At 42.8% G+C, this 17,241-nt stretch overlaps 1 pseudogene; it reads left to right on the forward strand.

Annotated features, from left to right (window-relative positions):
* The window catches only part of LOC132885549 (zinc finger protein 665-like), a 58,933-nt pseudogene extending 47,020 nt beyond the window's left edge, over positions 1-11,913 (forward strand).
* The last annotated feature ends 5,328 nt before the right edge of the window (positions 11,914-17,241 follow it).

Consider the following 17,241-nt stretch of genomic DNA (forward strand, 5'->3'; position numbering starts at 1 on the left):
ACGGCAAGCAAACACTGCTGTCGTGTGTGATCAGAGATGCTTTAGAAAATATTGTATAAGTATCTTTGGTGTGATTCAGATCTGGGCAGTGCTTCTGTATGTTCAGCAAACCAGCCAAGAGGCTAAAGACTTTAGACAGTTTTTTCCAAACAAACCGTGTAAGTTGAGTAATAGGGTTGCCACCTGTGTCTAACAAAAATCCTGGACATTTTGACCATCCAATCGACCTTTTTGCTTGTAAGCAACGGCGCCCTTCGCACATCTAACCCAAGACAAAAATCGCCCTTCTACACTGAAATTGTATTGCTCTAATTAGTAAAAATGACGTTTTTGCTAGTTATTTGTCTAGTTAATTGCTTTACATAATATAGCAGGTCTTCATTATTTTGGTTTATTTCCAACAGTTTTTGGTTGTGGACACCTGGGGGCAGTAGTGGGCACAGGTAAAAGGGGAATACATAATTAAGTTCTGTTTGTTTGCTTATGTGGAATAAAAATAAATAATCTAATTTTTCATTGTATCTAAGAATACCTGAATGTAACAATGTAAGGTGTAGTGTCAAACAGCTTACCTGATTGCTTAGAGTGTGGTGTGTGCTTTGCTTGTGCTTGCCTGTGCCTCTGCTGCTCTTGGCTAAACAAATACATAGGAGGACATGTAACTGATATAACTGGGCACATACAGGAGTATGTACTACACTACACTATTTCATTTAATTCACCAAAACCTTACCTAATCTTCCATTTATATTTGGTGTTTTTCTTTGCTGCTGCTATGAGTCCTGGCTGATTTTCAATGAATGTCTTGAACTCAGTACAGGACAACTGAAAGTTTAGCCTGACTTGAAGCTCAGCCTTCACCATTGCAACAGAGAGTCTGTTTCTTTTATCAGTCCAAGCATCCTCCATTGCCCCTTTTCCACCAAAGCAGTTCCAGGGCTGGTTCGGGGCCAGTGCTTAGTTTGGAACCGGGTTTTCTGTTTCCACTGACAAAGAGCTGGCTCTGGGGCCAGAAAAACCGGTTCCAGGCTAGCACCAACTCTCTGCTGGGCCAGAGGAAAGAACCGCTTACGTAAGCGGGGGGCGGAGTTGTTAAGACCAACAACAATAACAAGACCGCGAAAGATCGCCATTTTTAAGCGACGAGAAGCAGCAGCTGTACAAACGCGAAGTCCATTTATTATTATTATTGTTGTTGTTGTTGTTGCTGCTTCTTCCGTGTTGTTTTTGCTTTGATATTCGCACCAAGGTTTATGCAAATGTAGCGACGTAACTGACGTATACAGCGACGTAATGACGTATTCAGCAACGTAATGACGTGGCTCCGCTTAGCACGGCGAGCTATGGAAAAGCAAACTGGTTCTCAGCTGGCTCGCAAGTTGAAATACACATTTTGCCCATCATGTACAAAAAACCGGGACATTCAGTGTCCCAGATTTTTATTATTTTTTTCCGGGACAGACCATGGAAATCCGGGACAATCAGGAAAAACCGGGACAGGTGGCAACACTATTTAGTAATGCTGTTGAATGTAGATAATGTTTAGCTAAAAGATGACAAATAGATGTCAATTTAGTTAGTTAAGCTAGCTAGCTAATTTAGAGGCGGTAGTAACTAGTTACATTTACTTGAGTAACTTTTTGGAATTGTACCCTTGAGTTGTTTTGTTGCAAAACATGTTTTACTTTTACTTGAGTAATATTATTCTAAAGTAACAATACTCTTACTTGAGTAACGTTATTATTTTGGCTACTCTAAGATTACTCACTTCTGGGTAGAAAATAAGAATATAAATGTATTTGTGTTCCTTTGACTGTTATTTTTGTAAAGATTTTATTTTTGTGGTAGTTAAAGTTTAAAGTACATGAATTTGCTGATTATTATTACTGTATTCCTAATTCTATTTCAAAATGTTGCTTTCCACATATTTTTTAATCTTTATTGCCACAATAGAAAGAGCAGGGTGCGAGAGGAGACAGTGGACCAGAGGCCAACAGGGATGATTACGCAGGGTCACCGGTGAGAAGAGAATATAACTAGCTACGTCACTACTACTATTCTTAATTCTATTTATAAATTTTACTTTATAGATGTATAGATTTTGACTTTAGATTTTGATAGTATATCATTTTAAAGAACTAAAGTTGGTTCCCTGGTGCTGTGCTGTTTGTGGTTATGTGGTTCTTTAGCTGCTAAGGAGCGGAGCAATTGATTGCGAGAGGATGATAAATCACTTATAAACAGGGCTTTGAACCGGTTCAAGGAACGAAAACGAAAACCGGGAACTTTTTCTATTTCACATGGAACAGAAACGAAACCAGAAACTTTATTATTTTTTATGTTCCGGAACAGAAACGCTCATTAAAAATAATGGTAACCGGTTAATACCGGTTTTTATTTCGTTCCTCAAAGTTTCTGTAGCATACAAATAGTCATTCTTCTCCTGCGCAAGTTTCTATGACCCGCTGGGGTTCACTTCCTGTGTGACGTTCGCTGATTGAATGGAGAGAGCGGGAAGGTGGACTACTAGTGAGTAAGTGCATTACTGAGTGTCTGAGCAAAGAAGAGCCTGAACGATGCAACCTCCCTATTGGCTGTTTGTAAAAATGTATCAGTTGTTGCCCCTCCCACGGGAATCATCGCGGGCTCGAGAGACGAGACCTGACGAGTTAGTTCGTTGGTAGCAGAACAAAATGTCTGGACACAAATCGGGTTTTCAGAAAAGGAAAGAAAATAAACGGAGGGTCGAAAATACAAAAAAGGAGGCAGAAAATGCAAAACGAGTTTTAAGGTAGGACAAATGGTTACTTTTCTGAGGCAGCCCGCCGTGGCTGCCTGCAGGCTTATTTATTATAGCCCATTTAGTTAAAATAGTTGATATAAAATGTTTATAGTTATAGTTATGTGATGGTTGTCCTGATTTAGACTGTTTTTTTGGGGGGGTTGCGCGATGTTGCACCCGGGTCCAGATTAGGGCAGAACCGGCCCTGGCTACATTTCAGCTGTAGTTTATGAATGTATGTACTTGCATAGATGTGTACTTGGTCTTCCAATATGGCGCCTAAGAAAATCTCGCGGCGCGGTGACGTCATGCGGTAGCCCTCTATAGGGCCTGACTAGCCTTTGGTAACACACTAAACGAATTCTCTTTCATTTTTGGCACTTTTTCTGTTTGTGTAGATGGGAAGACGTACTGAGAATCCAAATCACCAACATTTGAAATAATAATTGTTTTGAATTATTTCTTGTCTTATTTAATGAAGGTTGTAATAGAATTAGCCTACATTTGGCTTAAGCTGGATGAGACAGAGACATAACTTTATAGCCATTTGTTAAACAGCTGACAGGGAATGTAATTAACCGTTCCGGGAACGAAATTTTTTTGTTCTAACCGGTTCGGGAACGTCTATTTAATGGTGGAACCCAAAACCGGAAACGTTAAAATTCCGTTTCTGTTCGGAACGAACCAATAGGAAAAAAATTCCGGTTCAAAGCCCTGCTTATAAATACTGGACATCACTTCACACTTATCACAGGCCATGCCCCATTACAATGGAGAACTAAAGCTAAAGATCTGAACAGTTGTATAACCTATTAGTTTCCCTCATTACAATGCTTCTTGTTCCAGGTACAACATAAGGTGGGGGTCCACCACGGCAATGCAGACAGCCTCTCCAGAAGAGACGCGTTCTGGGCCTGAGCTTCCTTGGTAGCCGGCTCGGAGCTGAAGGGAAGAACTGTGACAATGGTAGGCCCATGGCCTGTGCACACACAGGCAAGTGCTCCTTGCCATACTGCCAGAGTGGTGCTGAAAAGACAGCATTGCCACTTCCTCCTGTGTCGGTGCTGAAAGTACAGCTCCGCTCCAGCACCACTGTTTATAAACGCCAGCACTTGTGGTCAAGGGGCAAGGTGCCTAATTCTACACAGTTGAAGCTCACTGAGGGCTGCTCCACGAGGGGACTGCAGGATATAAAAGGGCGCTGCTGCCTCAGTTGGGTGAATTATGATGATAACACTGTGGCTGATCTGCTCTCTCACCTTCCAGACTCCAGCACAGATGACACTCTCACCCCAGCCTGGGGAAGCAGTGCCTCTCCTGCCTGCCTGCACTGAGTGCAGTCCTACTGGCACCTTCACCTGGTATGGCCGCACCTTCTACGGACATTATGCAGGAAGATCTGCACACACTTACATCATCTCCTTCTCCTCATTCACTTATAAATAAAAGAGCACTGTTTTCTGCATCTTATCCTGGCCTCCTGAGTCTGTGTCCTGCCCTGGATGGCTGAATCCATAACAGGGCCCAACACATAATCATGGTCATACCTTGGATTTATTGTTTACGTCTGGTATACTGCCTTAAGTATTGATATTTGTGTATTTGATCATAGCAGTAGAACTTTTTATGTTGAAGTTTCTTCTGCCATCAAAAATATCGGTCATTGTCGTTTGTGAATTGTAAATGTGGACACTGTTGCAAAATTTTCTTCTGCCTTTTCTGCCTCCTGCTCTATCCTTATGGCTGCGAATTCATCTGACACTCTGCAGTTGGGAGACGAAGTCAATAAGCCGTGCGTTCTCAATTTTAGATTCTGTTACTCTTTTTCAAACTAAGTCAAGGACAGAACATATGAGATCCCCTTGGACTAGTGAAGAGATCTGTGTGCTGAGGAGAAAATGTCAGAGGTCTGAAAGAGCTTGGAAAGCTACGAAATTGACTGTGCATCTTGAGCATTTAAAGGATCTTTTTAATTTCTTACCATGCAGCTGGTAATACTGCCACGGTGGCCTATTTCTCACAAGTTATTAATGTCAATAGGCACAACCCTAGGTACTTATTTCAAACTATTAATGAGCTTGTTACTCCTGTTTGACAAACAGCGATTTCTAGCACTATTACATGTGAAGCTTTCTTAACTTTTTTTTCAGTTCTAAGTTTTTTTTAAATCATGACTTCTATTGTGCATCCTCAGTTTTACTCATACAATGTGTAGAAGAGGTCTTATTGAGTTCATTTAGGTCTATTTCTGAGTATGAGCTCATTGAACTATTGCATCAGCTTAATCCAACATCTAGTTCTGTAGATGTCATACCCACTACACTGCTGAAACAAGCCAGTGACCTTATTAGCCCCAATTATTTTATCTATTCTGAATAGTTCCTTGGCCAATGCTGTGATTTCCTGACTATTTTAAAACTGCTGTGGTACAGCCTTGGTCAGTCAAATCCAAATTATTATAGGCCCAATTCTATCTAAAGTGTTTGAGAAAGTCATAGCAATGCAGGTACTGGAGGTAATTCAGAACAACAAAATTTCTAGGAAATTTCAGTCTGGTTTCAGAAATGAGCACAGTACAGAAACGGCATATAAAAACATCACACTCCGGTCATTCTGCTGTACTGAATATCAGCAGGCCTCCTGCTTACAGCCGTCCTGATGTGCTGTCGTATGGAACTCTTGACAGCAGTCGGTCTTAACTTTTAGTACAGGATGAAAAACACAAGGAGTTTTGTTTTCATTAAATAAACGTTTACCATCTGTTGGCTGAGGGGTTAGTGTGTCCGCCTCTCGACTGGAAGATGGAGAGTTCTACTTGCAGTCGGGTCATACCAAAGACCATTGTAAAAATGGTACCTACTGCCATCTGGCAAGGCACGGTGCAATATAGATGTTAGTAGGGAGTCAAATTCTTGCGGTTACCAGAGGACCAGCCCCCCCCGTAACCTTAGCTATGTAACAGGCGAGAGGCTGAGGGCTACTAAAATGGAGATTGGTGCTACCCAATGTGCCTCGTGGCACAGGAAGGACTTTGAAATAAAAGTTAAAGATGGCTATAGCCTCTTCTCCTCTCCTTCCATCTTTTATACCTTTTGTAATTTTTTGAAAGATATACAGTCTTTGCTTTTTCCTTATAGCCAAACATGTAGTCCTCATCTTTCTTCCATTGAAGAGGAGCACAGGGAAGCTGCACTACACTGCACTGGAAAGGTTTGTGGACACCTGACCTTCATGCTGTATATGAGTCTTCCCCAAACTGTTGCCAAATATCAGAATCACACAGTTTTTGAGGATATCTTTGTATGCTTTTGTGGGTGAAAGGGCAAATAACTGCTCACTTTATATCATATACTACATTTTATCCGTTTTTGGAATATGCTTGTGTATTTTTATTATTTTGAATATTGTTGCTTGCACACTACTTTTTGGATTTCTGCTGTAATGTGAATTTCTCTCTGGGATTAATAAAGTGATTCTCAGTCGTATTTTTGGTATTTTAAGTCTTGTGGTCGCAAATTTCATAATTTATGAGGTAATCTACTGCAGTTTTACATTTCTCCAGAAAGATTTGGCAACACGACTGATGAGTGTGGAGCTCCAGTAGGGGTCGAGTTTAATTCCCCTTTCTGCCCTGCTGTGATGAGTGTGGAGCTCCAGTAGGGGTCGAGTTTAATTCCCCTTTCTGCCCTGCTGTGATGAGTGTGGAGCTCCAGTAGGGGTCGAGTTTAATTCCCCTTTCTGCCCTGCTGTGATGAGTGTGGAGCTCCAGTAGGGGTCGAGTTTAATTCCCCTTTCTGCCCTGCTGTGATGAGTGTGGAGCTCCAGTAGGGGTCGAGTTTAATTCCCCTTTCTGCCCTGCTGTGATGAGTGTGGAGCTCCAGTAGGGGTCGAGTTTAATTCCCCTTTCTGCCCTGCTGTGATGAGTGTGGAGCTCCAGTAGGGGTCGAGTTTAATTCCCCTTTCTGCCCTGCTGTGATGAGTGTGGAGCTCCAGTAGGGGTCGAGTTTAATTCCCCTTTCTGCCCTGCTGTGATGAGTGTGGAGCTCCAGTAGGGGTCGAGTTTAATTCCCCTTTCTGCCCTGCTGTGATGAGTGTGGAGCTCCAGTAGGGGTCGCTGTGGGCGTCTCGGTCGCGATCCGCCACACATTGAGAGAAATAGAAGAAGCCGTGCGGCAGTTTTGCTGATTGATGAGCTGAGCTCTCCGACTCTACTAATCATCTTTCCATTAAACTCTTTCTGACAGGGTTTTACCCCCACAGTTCCATCTGATCCGTTGTGGGGGATTTGAGGTGGTTAACTGCGTTCTGCTGGAAACATCAAGGTAAGTTCAACTCGGCTAACAGTGGCTCAGTCCCAAATGGGATTCTGCATGTCGTTAAATAAAAGTAATATTCTGATATTTTATCATTTCTTTTTAAATGCAAAGCCACTCAAACCTCTGTCTTGGCTGCAGATGGAGACTGAGTGAGGGAGGGAGCGAGTGAGAGTGTGAGGGAGGGAGGGAGGGAGTAGGAGTGTGAGGGAGGGAGTGAGTGAGTGTAGGGGAGGGAGGGAGAGTGTGAGGGAGGGAGTAGGATTGGGAGGGAGTGAGTGTAGGGAGGGAGGGAGTGAGAGTGTGAGGGAGGGAGTAGGATTGGGAGGGAGAGTAGGAGAGGGAGGGAGAGTGAGAGTTGGAGGGAGGGAGTGAGAGTGTGAGGGAGGGAGGGAGTAGGAGTGTGAAGGAGGGAGTAGGAGTGTGAGGGAGGGAGTGAGTGAGTGTAGGGGAGAGAGGGAGAGTGTGAGGGAGGGAGTAGGATTGGGAGGGAGAGTAGGAGAGGGAGGGAGAGTGAGAGTTGGAGGGAGGGAGTGAGAGTTGGAGAGAGAGAGAGAGAGAGAGGGAGTGAGGGAGGGAGGGAGTGAGGGAGGGAGTGAGAGTTGGAGAGAGAGGGAGTGAGGGAGGGAGTGAGGGAGGGAGTGAGAGTTGGAGAGAGAGAGAGGGAGGGAGTGCTCGCTCACTGCTTTTCGGCTGCTTCTGACAGGTGGATTCATGTTTCTCGATTGTCGTGGACAAAATTTAAATACAGTTTTTAGACTGAAACGCTTGTTGTGAGGCTCAGGGACGCTACAGCGCTGGGGAAAGCGCTTCCTTACAAATCATACATACAGGGCCTGCCACAATTATTGGCACCCCTTCTAAAGATCAGTAAAAAGGGTTAGGAAAAAATCCACCTTTGGTGAAGTCGCTTCATCTCACACTGAAAAAATGAGAGAAATCCAACTTTTAATTGAAATTTATTCAGAGAAAAACAAATCAAAGAAAGAAATAATTATTTTCAGCAAAAACACACATGCCGCTATTATTGGCACCCCGGGAAATGATAGTGAACACAATAACTCAAGCATGTTTCCCATTTAACTTGTACATGTGAGTTGATTGGAGTGTGTAGGAACTTTCAAGCTGTAATCCATGACTTCCTGATTAACTGGGGAACAAATATGAGGTGACACAGAAGCCAAATTCCCTCAACATCACCATGGGAAAGATAAGACACACAAACCCAATGAGGGAGAAGTGTGTTGACCTTCATAAGTCAGGGAATGGGGATAAAAATAAATAAATAATAATAATTAAAAAAAAACCCAGCTTCTCACCTAAAAATGTCCATTTCTACTGTTGGGGCAAAAATAAAAAAAAGTTGACACCAACTGGAACTGTTCCACACTCACCTGCAAGAGGAGCAGAGTTTATTTTACCCCACATACGGTGAAAAGGAGGGTAAGAGAGGCAAAAAAAAAAAAGGAAAAAAATTCTCAAGGATCACCGTCAGTGAATTATAAGAACGAGTAAAATCTTGGGGTTTCCGAGTCTCCAAAACCCCCATCAGACTCCACCTCCATACCAACAGATTATTTGGAAGGTTCCATTAAAAGGCCTTTTCTGTCAGTTAACCACAATCGTAAGCACCTGAAGTTTGTGAAATACTCCTACAACTTTCACTGGAACCGTGTTCTCTGGTCTGATGGAACAGAAACGGAGCTTTTTGTCAATAAACACTCATGGTGGGTTTGGAGTAAAAAGAAGGACGGCTATAATGAAAAGAACCCGATCCCAACTGTAAAATATGGTGGAGGTTCTGTGATGTTTTGGGGCTGTTTTTCCTCCAGAGGCCCTGAAACCTTGTTAGGGTCCATGGCATCATGGACTCCATGAAACACCAGGACATTTTAAATCAGAATCTGGCTCCTCTGACAGGAAACTCAAACCGGGTCGTCATTGGATCTTCCAGCAGGACAATGATCTGAAGCATCTGTCCACATCAACAAAAAAATGGTTCTCTGAGCACAGAATCGAGCTTCTGCCCTGAACATCTCAATCCCCTGAGCTGAACCTGTGGGCGGAGCTGAAGAGAGAGCACAAGAGAGGGTCGAGGACCCTGGATGATCTGGAGAGATTGTGTAAAGAGGAATGGGCTCAATGCCCTGCTCTGGATCTCCAACCTTATAAACTGTTACAGGAGAGACTCAGTGCTGTTTTACTGCCAAAGGGGGTTGGACAGAGTATTAAATGCAGGGGGGGCAATAGAAGTGGTGCGTGTGGGTTTTTTTTTTGTTAATCATTATTTTTGATGAGGGACTTTTTTTTTTTTTTCTTCCCCCTCCTCTGGATCTCATCTCATTATCTGTAGCCGCTTTATCCTGTTCTACAGGGTTGCAGGAGAGCTGGATCCTATCCCAGCTGACTACGGGCGAAAGGCGGGGTTCACCCTGGACAAGTCGCCAGGTCATCACAGGGCTGACACATAGACACAGACAACCATTCACACTCACATTCACACCTACACTCAATTTAGAGTCACCAGTTAACCTAACCTGCACGTCTTTGGACTGTGGGGGAAACCGGAGCACCCGGAGGAAACCCACACGGACACGGGGAGAACATGCAAACTCCACACAGAAAGGCCCTCGCCGGCCACGGGGCTCGAACCCGGACCTTCTTGCTGTGAGGCGACAGCGCTAACCACTACACCACCATGCCGCCCCCCTCCTCTGGATAAAATTTTCAATTAAAGGTTGGATTTTTCTCATTTTTTCAATGAGATGAAGCAACTTCACCAAAAGGTGGATTTATTTCTAACCCTTTTTCCTGACCCTTTGTTTTTAAAATATACATATAAATAAAATACAGTTGGCATATACGTAAAGTGCAGATCCTAACTGTACATTCTGGAATATGTGTAGTCACAGTGTGAGAACAAAAATACAGATTGTAGTAAAATAATTAGTAGCTGTGTGCAGTTGAAGTGTCTGAGCAGTCTTCGAACGACAAAGGAGAGTATAAAAAGCAAATGAAGCAGCAGTCCAAAGTAGCATTTAAAAATAAAACCAAAAAAATTACAATTTAGTAATGTGTGTGTGTCGTGTTTAACACTAGTTGTTCAGACAGGAAAACTAGTCTATACTTCTGAATTTCAGTTTATAAAAGTACAACTTGTCTTTTTCTTATCCAGGTTTGAGTGATTTTTCTACACACGTTAAACCTCCACAAGACACAATTAGGATGAAGTCAGAAGAGATTAAACTTGAGAATCTGGAAGCCACAGCGAGCGCCACTATTCACCAGAGGTCATCTGGTACTTTCTGCACTAAGGCTTCTCATAGCCAAGTTAAAAAAGAAATTCACCAGTGCTCAGAATGTGGGAAGAGTTTCAGTCAAATGAGTAATCTCCAAAAACACCAGTGCGTTCAAACAGGAGAGAAGCCGTATCACTGCTCACTGTGCGGGAACAGCTTTAGTTACTTCTGTAACCTCCGGCGTCATGAGCGCATCCACACTGGAGAGAGGCCGTATCAGTGCTCGGTGTGTGGGAAGAGCTTTACAAGCCAGAGTACTCTCAATCGACACCAGCGCATTCACACAGGAGAGAAACCGTATCGGTGTTCTCACTGTACGAAGAGTTTTATTGAGAGTGGTAGTCTCATAAACCATCAGCGAATTCACACAGGAGAGAAGCCGTATCACTGCTCCGAGTGTGGGAAGAGTTTCACACAAAGAAGCAATCTCCAGCAGCACCTCCGCATTCACACTGGAGATAAACCATATTACTGCTCAGACTGTGGGAAGAGCTTTAATCGCCAGAACGTTCTCCAGTTACATCAGCGAATTCACACAGGGGAGAAGCCCTATTACTGCTCGGAGTGTGGAAAATATTTTACTTTCCAGAGTAATTTCCGACGACACCAGTGTGTTCACGCAGCTACGAATGAGGACCTGTGACAGTTTTTATGAAGAAGTGTAAATGCACTGGGTCTGAAGGCATATTTTGTCTCAAATTGGATCTTTCTACAGCATGCATTTGATCCTACAGCTGATGAAGACGTTTGTATGTCCCTGAGAACACTGGAGTTGTTACTCCGCATCTGACATTTCTAATTAATAGGGAGAGCTGTGGAATCTTCAGCAATATGAAACTATGATCTTTATACAGTTTGCAAAGTAACAGTCAACTGTTCCATAGTATTGAACTCATTACAGCTGTGGATGTTTGACTACATTAGTCTTAATTCATGCCCAGGATCGATACTTCATAATGTAAGACATTTACACTACCGTTCAAAAGTTTGGGGTCACCCAGACAATTTTGTGTTTTCCATGAAAAGTCACACTTTTATTTCCCACCATAAGTTGTAAAATGAATAGAAAATCTAGTCGAGACATTTTTCTGGCCATTTTGAGCATTTAATCGACCCCACAAATGTGATGCTCCAGAAACTCAATCTGCTCAAAGGAAGGTCAGTTTTATAGCTTCTCTAAAGAGCTCAACTGTTTTCAGCTGTGCTAACATGATTGTACAAGGGTTTTCTAATCATCCATTAGCCTTCTGAGGCAATGAGCAAACACATTGTACCATTAGAACACTGGAGTGAGAGTTGCTGGAAATGGGCCTCTATACACCTATGGAGATATTGCACCGAAAACCAGACATTTGCAGCTAGAATAGTCATTTACCACATTAGCAATGTATAGAGTGGATTTCTGATTAGTTTAAAGTGATCTTCATTGAAAAGAACAGTGCTTTTCTTTCAAAAATAAGGACATTTCAAAGTGACCCCAAACTTTTGAACGGTAGTGTATATTTATTCTCAGTGTTTCCCATACAGCCCCAATTCCAAAAAAGTTGGGACGCTGTGTAAACTGTAAATAAAAACAGAATGCGATAACTTGCAAATCATGGAAACCCGATATTTCATTGAAAATAGTACAAAGACAACATATCAAATGTTGAAACTGAGAAATTTTATTGATTTTTGAAAAACATAAGCTCATTTTGAATTTGATGTCAGCAACATGTTTCAGAAAAGTTGGGACGGGGGCAAGAAAAGACTGAAAAAGTTGTGTAATGCTTAAAAAAAACAAAACTAATTTGTTTAATTGGCAACAGGTCAGTCAGATGATTGGGTATAAAAAGAGCATCCCAGAGAGGCGGAGTCTCTCAGAAGTAAAGATGGGAAGGGGTTCACCGCTCTGTGAAAGACTGCGTGGGCAAACAGTGCAACAATTTAAGAATAACGTTCCTCAGTGTAAAACTGTAAAGAATTTGTGGATCACATCATCTATGGTCCATAATATGATTAAAAGATTCAGAGAATCTGGAGAAATCTCTGTATGCGAGAGACAAGGCTGAAAACTGACATTGGATGCCTGTGATCTTCAGGCCCTCAGGAGACACTGCATTAAAAGCAGACACGTGTCTGTAGTGGAAATCACTGTATGGGCTCAGGAACACTTCAGAAAACCATCATCTGTGAAAACACTTCATTACTGCATCCACAAATGCAAGTTAAAACCAGATATAAACAATATCCAGAAACCCCGCCCCCTTCTCTAGGCCAGAGCTCGTTTACGATGGACTGAGGCGAAGTGGAAAACTGTCCCGAGGTCTGACGAATCAAAAGTAGAAATTCTTTCTAGAAATCATGGACCCCACGTCCTCCAGGCTAAAGAGGAGAGGGACCATCCAGCTTATCAGTGCACAGTTCAAAAGCAGCATCTGTGATGGTATGAGGGGGCGTTAGTGCACATGACATGGGGAGCTTATACATCCAGGAAGGCATCATTAATGCTGAATGATATATATACACACGTTTCAGAGCAATATGCTGCCATCCAGACTAAATCTTTTTCAGGGAAGGCCTTCCTTCTTTCAGCAAGACAATGCTAAACCGCTTTCTGCACATATTAAAACTGCATGGCTCCGTAGTAAAAGAGTCCGGGTGCTAAACTGGCCTGCCTGCAGTCCAGCCCTGTCTCCCATTTAAAACATTTGGTGCATTATGAAGCGCAAAATACGACAAAGGAGACCCTGAACTGTTGAGCAACTAAAATTGTATATCAGGCAAGAATGGGACAACATTTCTCTTTCAAAACTACAGCAATCTGTCTCGTCATTTCCCAAACATTTACAGAGTGTTGTTAAAAGTAGAGGTGATGCAACACAGTGGTAAACACGCCCCTGTCCCAACTTTTCTGAAACATGTTGCTGACATCAAATTCAAAATGAGCATATATTTTTCAAAAAACAATAAAATTTCTCAGTTTCAACATTTGACATGGTGTCTTTGTACTATTTTCAAGGAAATATAATGTTTCCATGATTTGCAAATTGTTGCATTCTGTTTTTATTTACAGTTCACACAGCGTCCCAACTTTTTTGGAATTGGGGTTGTACATATTTATTTGTGGTGGTTTGCCACAACATGGGTACACACATACACTTTGACAATGGACCTGTCTGTGAATAGACCATTTGCACTGACCTCACACTTGCGTTAGCAATCGTCGCTACCCTTTGTCCTGGGGGACAAGCGAACTTTATTTACATATGGAAGACAAGCGATATTGGAGATGTCAGACGTCTGTAGTTTGAAGAAAGCTACAGCGAAAAAAGCTTTACTACTGGATTACTTGGATAATCTAAGTCAGAAAAAAAGCAAAGGATAGATATTCACGGAAATTAGAGTTTATTACTGGTTGTGATCCGTATAAGATTCCTTTAAACAATTGGAGTGATGTAGATTTGTGGCCTCGCGTTACCTACATAGATGCTGGAATGGACCTTCTCACTGCATTTTCTCTGTTTTAATTTTTAAAAAATATTGTTTGCCTGAAGAGAAGAGCAAGGAGGATTGGGAATCGAGCAGCTGTGGTTTGTTTACCCTTGATACTAAAACTTTTAGCATTCTAGAAACTACTGCAAAGGTGCATACAAAAAGCCCAAAAATTCCTCCAGCCACATATTAAAAAGTTGTACGCCTCCATGCTCTTCAAGGGTTTCATCTGTTTGTCCATGTAGAACGATGTCTGCAGCACCAGGTTGTTTGAGATGTCAGGGGAACTCAATCGATGGACAATTTTCCAACTCGTAGGAAAAATCCTTCTTTACTAGAATGTAAGGTCTATCCCATCACAAAGAGCAACTTTCAGAAGGTGTCTTGACCATGCATTGGCCTCTAAACTGTGAAAATAGTCTGAGACAGTTTCACTAGCCCTTTACATGACGGTAGCCAAATCGGTTTGCCTGACCACCACTTCATTCACTGGAAGTAAACTTGCAAGCAAAAGTCACGTGACTGAATATATTCTATTCCAGGTTAACCACTCGCAAAGAATGACCGAAAAACCTTTAACTCTGTGGATCGTCAGTGAATAAAACGGTAAGATCGTGGCTGCACACTGTGACTGTCTGGCAGGTCTTGGAGCGAGCTGTTCTCACAGAGCATCGTTGTTGAGCTCGAAGCTGGAGTGAAACAAAGGGATTCACTGACAGTTACAGATAAAAAAGGCGCACTGGGTTCTTCCTCCTGCTCTGAAAAAAAAATCTCCTCCTCCCGGATCAGAGAGATTTCCTTTTCTAAAGAAATGCCCAACTCAAGTTCCTAAGCCACAATCAGAAGTTCAAGACAAAGTTCCAGGGAGACGGTAATACCTTATACCTTTTTCTCTCTTTGATCCACCAAAAACGGTGCAAAAATGAACCATATTTAAAACCGATCGAGCCTTGCTTACAGGAAAGATGGTGTCTGGTTGTCCCTCAGGAGAAATTATCACGTGATGCATGACGTCACGTGCAAGGGGTCTAGAGCACCTTGTCTAGAGAAGATGGTTGTCCAATTTCCTGAATCAGTCCGGAGTTGATGACCGGTCAGTATCATGAATGCTTCTGCACAAATTTGTCCAAAACTGATGTATTCAGTTGAACTCTGAGTTAGTCTGTATAGGTTCTTAACGCAACGCTGTCAATCTCAGAGATGAAACTCTTCAAATAAGTTGTAAGGAGACATGCCCAGAGCCTAGATAGTACGGATCAACTCAAAGTCCCTCCCACACCAGAACCTGGTCTTCCCAGGTAGTCTCCCGTCCCAGTACTAACCAGTCTTTGGAGGTGCATTGGGTGGCACCGCTCTTCATTTCTCCAGCCCTTGGCCTCTCGCCTGTTACGCAGCTCGGGTTACGGTGGGGGGCGGGTCCTCTGGTAACCCCTACAGTTTGACTCCCTACTCACATCTGTTTTGCAGCGTGCTTTGCCAGATGGCAGTAGGTACCTTTTTATGATGGTCTTTGGTAGCACACTGTACATGGCTGCTCGTAAAGGGGATAATGTTAATTCTTTAACTCTGATGCTGAATGTTTGCTCCCTCAATCCAGATGCATGCTGAAAAATATTTTCAAGACTCAAAAGGGCTCATTCTGAGGAGGCACAAAGACAGTCTGGAGCAGAGGTATAGGCAAAATAGGTTCTTTGAAACTTATGAAAACACATGTAGGAAAGCTTAAGTCATTTAAAGTGTAGCAGTGAGCTCACTGTATGCATATATTTTTAATATATTTATTCAGTTATGACACGATGGAATTTGGCAGTGGAACACTATTTTGTCATTTGACACAACATAAATCAATGATCTGTCTATAAATGTGTATATTATAACATACCCCCCCGCCACTAAGGCTACGTTCACACTGCAGGCTGAAGTGACTCAAATCCGATCTTTTCGCCCATATGTGACCTGTATCCGATCTTTTATTGACAATATGAACGACACAGATCGGATTTTTTCAAATCCGACCCAGGCCGTTTGGATATGTGGTCCTAATTCCGATTCCTATCCGCTCTTTTCATATGCGACTTCAGTCTGAACCGCCAGGTCGCATTCATCCGACTTACACGTCATCAACAAGCCACAAACGTCACTATTCTGCGCTGAAGTAGGCGGCGGGTCTCTCAAAAAAAGTTACAACAACATGGCGCATAATCACGAGCGCAGATAGAGGGGGGGACTCGTCCCACCCAGATTTAAATTCACCTCGCTCGGTCCCCCCCACTTATAGGGAGGAAAAAACGTCTATGCTGTCTTTCTTTGCATAAGGCAAACCTCACGGAAAAATCAAAAGACTAATTACCATTCGGTTTATTGAGGTGCACAGCAGTGTATACATAGTTGCAACAACTCACATAAAACAAAGACTGATATTCGGTTGGTTGAGCTGCGCAGACTGCACAGGTTGCGAGCTCGAGCTTGGTTGCTATGGTAACCCACAAGAAGTTTGACAGGCATATCGGGGTTGGGGTTGGTTTGCTGGCAGCTTTGTCCCCCCCCCCCCCCCCCCAGTTCAAAAAACGTATCTGTGCCCCTGCGCATGACATCAATGCGAGGGACGCTTCGGGCTGTGAAGGTTCTGAATCTTCTCAATGGAAGGACGCAGAGGTTAGGGAGCTGATTTCCATTTGGGGGGATGCAGCTATTCAAGCTAGATTGGATGGGTCATACCGCAACCGGGCGGTTTTACTTCCGTAAACACTGGCCATGCTCACTGCGTGTGACGTCGTCGTATCCTGCAATGCGCATGCGGAACACTTTTAGGTCGCTTTTCGTTCATACTGAGGATCACATACAAGTCGCATATATTTGTTAATGTGAACGACCTCACAAAAAAATCGGATTTCACAAAAAAATCGGAATTGAGCATTAAGCCTTGCAGTGTGAACGTAGCGTAAGTCATCTACCACCGCAAATAGAACCTAATTATGTGGGAAACACTGATTTCTTCTAGTTGGTGAATAATTTTATACTTTTGAGTAGTTTTTGTGGATCATTTACTTCAGTTAGGACCAGAAAACACTCATTTGATCCTAACAGGTAGTTAACATGCTGTGCAATGTCCAGGACAGGCCTCTTGGCTATAAGTAGCATTCTAAAGAAATTTTCAGAAATTCCACAAAGATTCTCACCAGGTCAGAACTGTCCATGTTAGATGTTATTCAACAAATTAGTTCCTGGAAGAACATTTTGTGTGATGTATAAGTAAAATGTATATGCACACGGGGAAAGCCTTGGCCTAAAGGTTATAGAAGCAGCTTTGGGACCAAAAGGTTGCAGGTTCGATTCCCTGGACCAGCAGGAATGGCTGAAATGCCCTTGAGCG

The sequence above is a fragment of the Neoarius graeffei genome, chromosome 4 (genome assembly GCF_027579695.1).
Source record: "Neoarius graeffei isolate fNeoGra1 chromosome 4, fNeoGra1.pri, whole genome shotgun sequence".
Lineage (NCBI taxonomy): Eukaryota > Metazoa > Chordata > Actinopteri > Siluriformes > Ariidae > Neoarius > Neoarius graeffei.